This window comes from Anser anser, assembly GCF_964211835.1.
Source record: "Anser anser genome assembly, contig: HAP1_SCAFFOLD_377, whole genome shotgun sequence".
Taxonomy (NCBI): Eukaryota; Metazoa; Chordata; class Aves; order Anseriformes; family Anatidae; genus Anser; species Anser anser.
The window spans coordinates 1-10,674 of NW_028153693.1; the positions used below are offsets into that span (position 1 = coordinate 1).

At 45.7% G+C, this 10,674-nt stretch overlaps 1 long non-coding RNA gene across 2 annotated transcripts; it reads right to left on the reverse strand.

Moving 5' to 3' along the window:
* Nucleotides 1-2,057: 2,057 nt before the first annotated feature.
* LOC310891633 lies at nucleotides 2,058-10,022 on the reverse strand. Of its 2 annotated transcripts, XR_014577654.1 has the most exons (3): nucleotides 9,235-9,738; nucleotides 7,694-9,120; nucleotides 2,058-4,250 (listed from the first exon to the last, which is right to left on the reverse strand). It is a non-coding gene; the product is annotated as an uncharacterized lncRNA (long non-coding RNA). The 2 variants fall into 2 exon arrangements; XR_014577653.1 differs by having other exon boundaries at nucleotides 7,694-10,022.
* Between the last annotated feature and the right edge of the window lie 652 nt (nucleotides 10,023-10,674).

Below are 10,674 nucleotides of genomic sequence, written 5' to 3' on the forward strand. Positions count from 1 at the left end.
CTCTGCGCCGGATTTCAGAAACTCTAGCAACATCCCCTGCAGTAGTCAGCACTTTTCCCTAAAAACCCCTTTGTTCTCTTATCACCTAGACCCGGGCCTCGATGTTAACCCTTCAAATCCCTTAGTGACACGAATTGCTGGACCATTCCTTACAAAAGGAAGGATAAAATATGTAGAGGAGCAATGGCACACGCGAAAGCCCAGCGCCACGGGCAGAGGCAGCGAAGGTTGACGGCAGAACAGTGCTCGGTTTGAACACGGAGAGGGAAAGCGAGGGGAAGGTGGCCGAAGCCGGTCGCAGTCTCTGAGCTCTCCTCCTCCTGATTGTTTTCTCTCAAAGCCATTTCTGTCTGTGTGCGGGCACCCGGAGCCGGCAGAAGTCCCCGTGAAGTCCTTCGGCAGGACGGAGGGCTGCGTGGGCTCCAGTGAGAGAGGGAGTTAGGAGACTCTTATCAAGTAGAGATAGAGCGCTGACAGCGTTAAACTAGGATGCTACTTAGCGTCTTTGCTAACTATGGTGCATTGTGCCAATTAACTAAAGCAAGAAGCCTTGGGCCCCTTACCAAGGTCAGTCTCCTAATAAGAGAGCGAGCCTATCTTAAGAAACTGGGAGAAACTGGTCCTGCAGGTGGACAAGAGCCAAGGAGCAACTGAGTCTGTGCAAAGACAAGAGGTCAACTAGCGGTGACGAGGAAGAGTCATCAATCTTCATGCCCACGACCTCCCGTGCTGCCCAGCGCTGAATAAACATACCTACTTTACAATCTCACTGATTGTGGAGTCCCTTTTCCGCAAGTCACTAGCAGCGGTTTCTTCCGCAGAGGTTTTCCCAGAGCCGCTTCAAAGCTTCCCTCGCGGAGCTGGGGCGTCGCAGGGGGTCGTCAAAGCACGCACGCGCACACACACGCACACGCACACACACACACACAGGCGTTGTTGTCCAAACAGAAAGTATTTACAACAAATTCGACAAGCGGTTTTCCTCTGCCAGCAGCAAATGCCTGAGGGCCCCTACAGCTTCACAAATCATAGCACAAAGAGCCTAAAGTTCCTCTAAAATTTAGGGAAGTGATTCAAAATAGATCTGCTAGGGGAAAACGATCACTGGCGGCAGGGTACACAATACACGCGAGTCTCAGCTCTCCTCCGCAGGGTCAGTGCCCACGCCCAAGTGCAACGCTGATGGCACCCGAACATTTGCTGTAGCAGGCAGCAGAGCCAGCAGCTCAGGGGAGCAATTTTAAAAACCAGGAGGCACTTAAACCAACCCTTAATTGACCCAGTTACTGCAGGAGAGTCCCGACTACTCGCCCTGGAGTCCTACTGTCACCAGCAAAAAGCACCAACCAAAGCTTGGGGGAACTTTGGTACAGCACAAGAGAAGGGAGTGGGGGTAGCGTAGCCGTATCGCAGAGCTGCTGCTTTTCACACCATTTTATCATCCCTGATAATTGAAAGTAAGGCCGGGTGGGCTGACCCCACCACCACCACTCCTGGCAGCATGTTTGGTCCACAACGCTAGAATAATTATTTTGCTCCCTCCCGCCCCTACAGCTTCATCATCTGAAAAGATTACAGTCAAAACAATGGCATACACAAATTAAAGTCAAGAGTTGATGTTATAAATGACTGGGTCCCAAATAGGATTACAATCAAAGTTTACAATTTATTAAATGAATAGAGGCAAGCAAACAGCGCTGGGTGCGCCGGGAGTCTCTGCTCCACCAGGACGCACACCTGTTACGTAAGGCGGCTGGTTTTTATGCTCCTAGGCTAATACATATTCATTACTACTTCTAGAAGAGGCAGGGTTATTATAATTGGTTTCCCGAATCCGAAGTCCTCCCAGGTGCGCCTGCTTATCAGTCTCTGTTAGTTTCTCGGGGGCCGCTCGGACAGGGAGGCTCATATTCTTCCTCCTTATCTAGTGGTCTCTTGGCCGGCTGTCAGAAGTTACTGCACGTCCGTGCAAAGTCAGCAGTTTTTCTCTGAAGAAATCCCTTTGTTCTCTTCTCGCCTAAACCCAGGCCTCGATGTTAACCCTTCACACCCCTTAGTGGCACGAATTGCTGGACTATTCCTTACAATTCCTCCCTTTTTTTTTTTTTAATATCATCAATTCGTGTCTCTTCTTCAACTTTTGTTAGTAGCAGTTGGATTTCATCAGTCAGTTCTCGGGGTGTCCATTTCTTAAGCATCATTATCGACACATCACCTTTTCTCTCCCAAAGTCATCACAAACTGGGTGCTATTTATTATCCGCCGTATCAACAACGTAAAGCAAGGTATCATACAAGGTATAAACAATAATGTCATTACACCACATAAAAATAAAAATAGCATCCTTTTAACCCATGGTCCACCGGGCAACCATGAAAAGAAATCCCAATCCATACCCTTCCAAGTTTGTACTGGGACGTGGGCTAGCTTTTTAATTTCTTTTGTTATCTGCTTAACCACTTTTCCATTATCATCAATTTGTAAACAACAATTAGAATCGTTCAGTTTTCCACACACTCCCCCTTCTTCTGCTAGTAAATAGTCTAAGACCATTCTACGTTGAAAGATAGCATTCCTCATCTGAGTGGATTGATCAGCCAGAAGATCCAAGGTCGTCGCTGTTTAATTGGTTACAACTTCGAGGATAGCTTGCGACCTAATTATTCGGTTCAAATTATAAATAGGTTCTCGGGCTCCTGATACCAACTCATTCGGGTTCCAGGTAGCTGGCCCATAATGCTGTATGATTCTTTCAGGAGGCCATTCATCCTTTCCCCATTTTTGGGCACTATCCCCGGATAAGGAAGTATCAATAGATCGTTTTACTCTGTTCAGGTCATCATATAATCTTATTCCTAAATGATTTCCTTGTGTTTGTGACAATAAAAAGAACAAGGGTCTTATGTACCCCCCATAGCATATTCCCGACCAGTTTCCAGGTAGCCTCTTGTAAGCATGTTTGCCACACACCCAATAATGTCCCTTTAGGGCCCACGTCGTTTGGAAAAGGACCATCCCATCCATCTTTACCCTTTGGGGCGTGATAATACAGAGTGTCCTTGTTACCGAGTGGTCCTGTTACAATGTCTGCCCCGTTTGTACTCGTATATGCACGCTTCCAAGCTCCCACGTTGGGTTTCCACTTACAGTCACAATTCAGTTCTCTTTGGCGACCTGTCATATTATAAGCCTTTTTCGCCGTCCAATCTTGAGAGTGTGGGAAGCGCCTTCAATCAGGGGGTTGGGCCCGCTTTCAGAGCTTGTGTTACCATTCAGCCCTTCAGGGTGATCCAGCTCCTGGAAAAACTAATCACAATTTTATTATGGGTTTAAAAGGTTCTCATGTTATTTTTCTCAGGACAAACTGATCTTGGTGTGGGAGAAGTCCGGTCGAGGCACTCTCACTCGGCGGTCAATACCCATAGGGGTTGCCTCCCTCGGTAGACCATACACGCCGCAGTGGAGGGTCCTACCCCGGTCTTGCCTTCTCCCTTTCCTCCCTTCAGCCTTGTCCTCTTTATCCAGTGCCCTTAATTCATGCAGAACCTCATTGCTGGGATATCAGTTCCTCTTTAGTCTCAGTTTCAGTTCCCCAGGAGTGGACTCAACCCTCCAGGCTTCGGTAGTTATTGGTCCTTTTATTCTGGATGCGTGGGTCCAACCCCTTCTTGCTGTTCTCACAGCTGTTTCAGTAGTAAGTAAAACAAGGTACAGTCCCTCCCATCGGGGGTTCAATGATTCTTCTCTCCAGGTTTTTATTAAGACCTTGTCTCCTGGTTGTATTTTATGAATAGCAAATCCTAAAGGTGGTGTCTGAGTCATCATCCCAACTTCTCTTATCTCCTGTAATCTCCTTCCAATGGTAATTATGTATTTCTGGATACTATGATCCTCAACTACATTGTTCCCTAGGGGCATCCCTTGAGAATAAGGCATACCATATAACGTTTCATATGATGATAATCCAGTCTCACTGTGTGGTTTAGTTCTTATGTTTAAAAGTGCCAATGGTAAGCATTTCGTCCAGGGCAGCTGTGTCTCGATCATTAACTTAGCCAATTGTTGTTTTATTGTTTGATTCATCCTTTCTACTTTCCCTGAGCTTTGTGGGTGCCACGGAGTGTGGTATTCCCACTGAATACCTTTCAAGGGGTACATCCTTCAAATCTTTGTGGCTGGCGTATGTTCGATTATTTGCACACAACTGTGTTCCAACGGTCCTTCTTCTGGAACAGTTCCTAGAAATACTGCTGGATATAACAGGTTAGTCGTTTTCAAGGTTATGTCATCTTGTTCAGTTAGGATTGCCTGATATTTCATCATCCAGCTGGGTGATAACCAGTGCCCCCCCCCCCCCCCTTTGTTCCAAAACGGTTGTTACCATATGTGGTCCAAAAACTTCAATACGTTTTCCCATTTGAAGGCAAATAATTTTCTACTATCTTTATCAAGAGGTATGCAAAAGAAGGCATCCTTTAAATCTATCACGGTAAACCATTTATATTTCCCTTTCACAGATGTTAACAATGTGTAAGGATTAGCTACTACCGGGTGAATATCCTTTGTTATTTCATTTATTGCTCTAAGATCTTGTACAAATCTATACTCGCCATTCGGCTTCTTTACTGGAAAAATTGGAGTATTGTATTCCGATTTACATTCTTCCAGAATCTGATATTTGAGAAATTTGTCAATAATTTTCACCATTCCCATGCCTAGCTTCTATCTTAAGTGGATATTGTTTGATTCGAACAGGTTTGGCTCCTTCCTTTAATTCCACCTTTACCGGTTGTGCCAGTTTCGACTTCCCTGGTACATCTGTTTCCCGTACTGTTGCTATAACTGCATTTTCTACTTCTCTTGGAATATTAACAAAGGGTTTATCTTTGATCATTAGGATTTGGCCTACTTTGGACTCAGGTACCTTCATTATTAATTCTCCATCCTCAAAGGTTATTGTTGCATCTAATTTGGCTAATAGATCCCGTCCAAAGAGTGGCATCGGGCATTCTGGTACATACTAAAATTTATGGGTTAGTTCCTCACCCCCAAAACGCAAATCAAGGGGTCGTAAGAATGACCATTCTTCCTCTTTCCCTGTGGCTCCAATTATTGTAGTTGTCTTAGTTCCTAATCGTCCTTTTAAACTATTTAACACTGAATATGTTGCTCCTATTACATTTACAGCCTAATTAACACAGAGAAAGAAGCTCCCATAACCAACAAAAAATTCAAGCCTCTGTCTTCGTTTCCTAGCTTTATTTCAACTAGTGGACCTGCTAGGGTAGATGCCCCAGGTCCCCATCATTCCTGACTGTTGTTTGTCCTGCAGCCTAAGACAATTTCTTTCTGATATCAGGGGCTGATTGCCCTGGAAAGAGGTTAGCCAGTTGCCTCTCTCTCTCTCTTTTTTTTTTTTTTTTTTTTTTTAAGCCAGGTCCATTTTTTTTTTTTTCATTGCATTTCAAAGTTGGTCCAGAAATTCAAAAATTCCGTAAATTCCATAGGGGTTTCTTTTGGACCTTGTTGGAACAGATTCTCAATTCCCAATAGCCAATTTAACCAGATTTTAGTATTTACATAATTTCCGGGGTGATTAGGGTCTCAGTGAGGGGGTCGCTCAGGGGAATGCAATCGTTGAAAGTTCCCTGAGCGGTCCCATTGGCAATCTGAGCTCACACAGGAACTCAGGTTGTTTCAAGAGTTAGCTGCTTTTCTGTTTCCACGACAACTCTCTCGGACCCATCATGGTCCCTCCGCCCCAGAGGGCTCACACCGTGATTTTGAGATCTCAGCCTCGGGTTGAGGCGGAACTATCAGAATTCCTACATCCTCTTTCCCTGCTCATTCAGCATCAAAATGCTCTGTTAAATACTACATGCCACACAACCTTTAACACCTTCAACAATCCTTTTAACACTTCCTTTATCTTTCTCCAGCCCGTACTTTTCTAATGCCAACACCAAAGGCTCAGTCAGGGGCCAACTTAATTCCAAACCTTTTCCCTCCAACATGCTGAAACAACATATCACTATACAACATTTCATCCTATTTTCCTTCTCTCCTCAAAAACATTAATTGCAAGACACTGTTATAGTCGATTGATCCATAAAGTGGCCATTTAGTTTATATAGTGGCCACCATTGATTGCAATACTTAGTGAAAGTCCTCTTGCTTTCTGTGCCCCCATTTCTAACAATATCCTTCCAATGTGCCAATATGCACCCGAGGAGGCTTTTTTTTTTTTTTTTGGACGTCTTTGTTTTGGATTTTACCCATTTCCTTGATTTCCCATTCCCTTTTATTTATTTATATTAGTTACTGTCCCTTGTTTCAATTTCCACGCAAACCATTTTATTGCAGGTTTTTACTATCTTTTCCTAATCTTCTTCCCAAATGTCCCAATTCTCTGGGATTAAACTCTTCTTTCCACATACAAACTTTACTATTTCAGATTATTAATGAGCCCCATTCCAATCATAAATCCGCAGGACTTCGGAAAAACACCTGAAGCACTCAGCCTTCTGTCTTCTAGACAAACAATAACACCTTTTCCACAAAATTTACATTTCAATAAGACCGAATTTCAAGCCAAATGCTAATTTTTCTCATGCACTTTGTTAGTAAGCCTACACAAAACAAGGAATCACTCCTGTGTATCCGTCAAGATGGGGGTTTAAAAAGGTATTGAGGCCTAAATAAATTCGCTCTCCCCCTTCTTACCGAATTCCCAGGGCTCAGGCCCGAACCACCAAAGAAGTGACTCTCCGTTCTACCACTTTGATAATCAGTCAGCCCCTCTCCCCCGATACTTGGGAAACTGACCGAACACCACCGCGAATATAGCCAAACTTCTAAACTGTTACTTAGATAATGCTCCCACCTTCCTCCTTGACACAGTCAAAACACTTAAGAACAAAACAGGATTACAAGATGCACCACCGGGGGTGGATTGTTAGGATATAGAGGTGGTAGGTTATCCAATGACTCCCATTCATCATCTTTTTCTTTTTCCTTTTTTTTTTTTATTTTTTATTTTTTATTTTTTTGTTCTCTTCTTCGTCAAACTTCTCGTCTGCTTTTAGTGTAAATATTGAGGCTGGAAAAGGACGTGAGATCCTGATCCATAATCCTGCATAATCACTTTCCTCCTGGCTAAAAGGTTCCTTTGAATTAACATGTATATTTAAGGCCTGGCAAACCCAGTCTTCAAAGGATCCGAAAACGGGCCAAAAGACATGTGGTCTTAAAGGCTCCTTTGGCCATTCTGTCATACAATACTGAACCATTTTTAATTTACTTTTTCCCTTTTCCGGGGCCCCTATCGTTCCAATTTCTAATCATTATCCCTAATGGACTTTCTGGTGGTATGTCTGGTAATTTGCTCCCTTTTCTCTGGTCCCGGGTCTTCAATTTTGTCTGACCCATCTAGGAATTTTACTGTGGCAATTCCTACAGCCCTTGGTTGCCTTAGTGAGAGTGTCTTGCAGGGGGTTTAGGACCTATCACCCACCCACGAATCCTATAGGAATCGCTTCGGTCCTTCACCGGCCAAGTCCCTCGCGGGAGATTGGAACCGCGGTTAGAAGACCTCCACAATCGCTTCGGAACTACGTTCCGTCTCAGTCACACTCTCACACACACAGGCAACCAAAACCCACCCAACCGAACGGTATACGCCTTAAATACTTACGACTCCGTCGTCTTCGTTCGGATCTTCGCGCGCAGAATTACGGGCAAAATATAGTGCTGCAGCCGGCAAAGGGAGCTCATAAAAAAATCTAAATCTTTGCTTGCCCTTATTCAGGTTCAAGATGGCATTAGCCCCGACCTGACTCGAACAGGAGCCACCAAATGGTGGGGGCGCCCCTCCTAGATCAAGTCAGAATTCAGGAACCAAGACCATCCCGGACGAACCCCAATTGTTATAAATGACTGGGTCCCAAATAGGATTACAATCAAAGTTTACAATTTATTAAATGAATAGAGGCAAGCAAACAGCGCTGGGTGCGCCGGGAGTCTCTGCTCCACCAGGACGCACACCTGTTACGTAAGGCGGCTGGTTTTTATGCTCCTAGGCTAATACATATTCATTACTACTTCTAGAAGAGGCAGGGTTATTATAATTGGTTTCCCGAATCCGAAGTCCTCCCAGGTGCGCCTGCTTATCAGTCTCTGTTAGTTTCTCGGGGGCCGCTCGGACAGGGAGGCTCATATTCTTCCTCCTTATCTAGTGGTCTCTTGGCCGGCTGTCAGAAGTTACTGCACGTCCGTGCAAAGTCAGCAGTTTTTCTCTGAAGAAATCCCTTTGTTCTCTTCTCGCCTAAACCCAGGCCTCGATGTTAACCCTTCACACCCCTCAGTGGCACAAATTGCTGGACTATTCCTTACAGTTGACATAGTAACTCCGGGATTTGGGTATCAACTGTCCGAGAAATCAGAACACCCAGGCTTCACAATGTGCCCAACATCGAGCTGTGCCAAGGGGGGGCGGAAGGAAGAAGCTTTCCGTTTAAGCCTTCAGAGCATCGCTCCATCACTACGTCAATTCACAGCCACCACAGCGTGCCGATGGACATCTTTCTGTGCCAAAAGAAACAAGTGCTTTGTCCTCTTGATATCAAAGGTAGCCACCTATAGTTACGGAACCATGCACAAGACCTTAACTCTGACCAGCAGGAAAACTTAGGACAACTGAGTGCAGATCCTGCCAATTTCTACCAGTTCTAACTGTGCTTTAAGTCTCATTGCAAAGCCTCAGTTAGAAAAAAGATCACCTCAGGGTATCCAACAAGAAGAAGAGTTGTTTTCTTTTTTTTTTTTTTTTTTTTTTTCAATATACCATAGGACTATGCAGTTCAATCATCAATCATCTTGGAAAGCTCAAGGAGGAGGTCATCCTCATCCTTCCCTGGGTCCAAGTCGAGCTCGGCTTCCAGTATGCCGTCTGAGAGTTCCCAAAGTAGCGTCTCTAAATCCTCGTCTACAGATACGGGCGCGTTGCCTGTGGAACTCAGCCGGCGTGTCCTTGCTTCTTCTAGCTGGGAAGAAGCTGAAGTCGAGCTTGAGAACTCCATTGGCTCCACGGATTCTGCCTGGCTTCCAAGATGTGCTTCAGGTCTTGGCAGAGCAAGGAAGAGAACAATCAGTATATGCCATTTCTTAACGGGAAATCCCTTTTCTGCAAACCGGCTCTTAAAACCGTAGCCAACCCCTCCTGCACTTCAATCTTACCCAGGGATTGTTATTCAATTAACCCAGGGCTACATTTAGAGCCCAATATATTAGCAGGTACATTTTTCAGTTTGGGGGTTTCTCTGTGAAGCCAGAGCACCCGGAGTCTAGCAAAGATGGGAAACCAACATGGCCTCCCGGAAGCCCAGTGTCCGAGAACTACATCTCCCGGCATGCTCTGGGAAAACAATATGGACTCCCGGAAACCCGGTGGCCAAGAACTACATTTCCCAGCACTCCCCAGAAAATTGAGCCTCGCAGCGTGCCGTAGGACGCCATTTTTTGCTCTGTTACATTACCGGTTTCGTGTTTATGGAGGGTTTTCCCGCCGTTTTGGGGGGTTTCCCCTCAATTTCGGGTTTTCAGCTCTCCATTTCAGAGTTCTTCCCCGCAATTTTGGGGTTCCTTCCCCTAATTTGGTGCTTCGCCCCCCCCCCACTTTTGGGGTTCCCCCTCCATTTTGGGGATTCCCCCCAGTTCCAAGCCCCCCACAATTTTGGAGGCCCCCACCATCCTTTCTTGGCCTGCCACCCTAATATTAAGGTTCTTTCCCCCAATGTTGGGGTTCTCACCACATGTTTGAGGTTCCTTCCCTTAATTTGGGGCTTAGCTCCCCGGGATCTGGGGCTTTAACTCCAATTTTGAGGGTCCCCCCCAAGTTTGGGGATTCCTCCCCAGGTCTGGGGGGGGTCCACATTCAATTCTGGAATTTCACACTTCCATTTAAGTCTTCTTCCCCCCAGTTTGGGGGTTCACCCACCCAATTTTGGGGGTTCCTCCCCTAATTTGGGGGGGACACAACCGATTGTAGAGTCCCCCACCCTCCTTTTTTGGGTTCCCCCCTAATATTAAAAGTTCTTCCGCCCAATTTTGGGGGACCCCACAATTTTGACGTTCCTTCCCCTAACTTGGGGCTTCAACCCTTCAATTTTGGGGGGGGCTCCCACCCTCTTATTTTGGCCTTCCGCCCTAATATTAGGCCTAACCCCTAAGAACCTTGACCCCTAACGCTATGGCAACCACGGATCTAACCCTAACCCCTACCCCAACAAACCCTAGAAACCCTAACCCTAAAAACCCTTACAGCCCTAACCCGATAAAATTTACCACACTAAACCCCTGAAGACTGTTCTGGGGGGTCCACATTCAATTCTGGAATTTCACACTTCCATTTAAGTGTTCTGCCCCCCCAATATGGGGGTTCGCCCACCCAATTTTGGGGGTTCCTCCCCTAATTGGGGGGGACACAACCAATTTTGGGGGGGACACAACCAATTTTGGGGGGGACACAACCAATTTGGGGGGTCCCCCCAATTTTAGAGTCCCCCACCCTTCTTTTTTGGGTTTCCCCCAATATTAAGAGCTCTTCCGCCCAATTTTGGGGGACCCCACAATTTTGATGTTTCTTCCCCTAAATTGGGGCTTCGACCCTTCAATTTT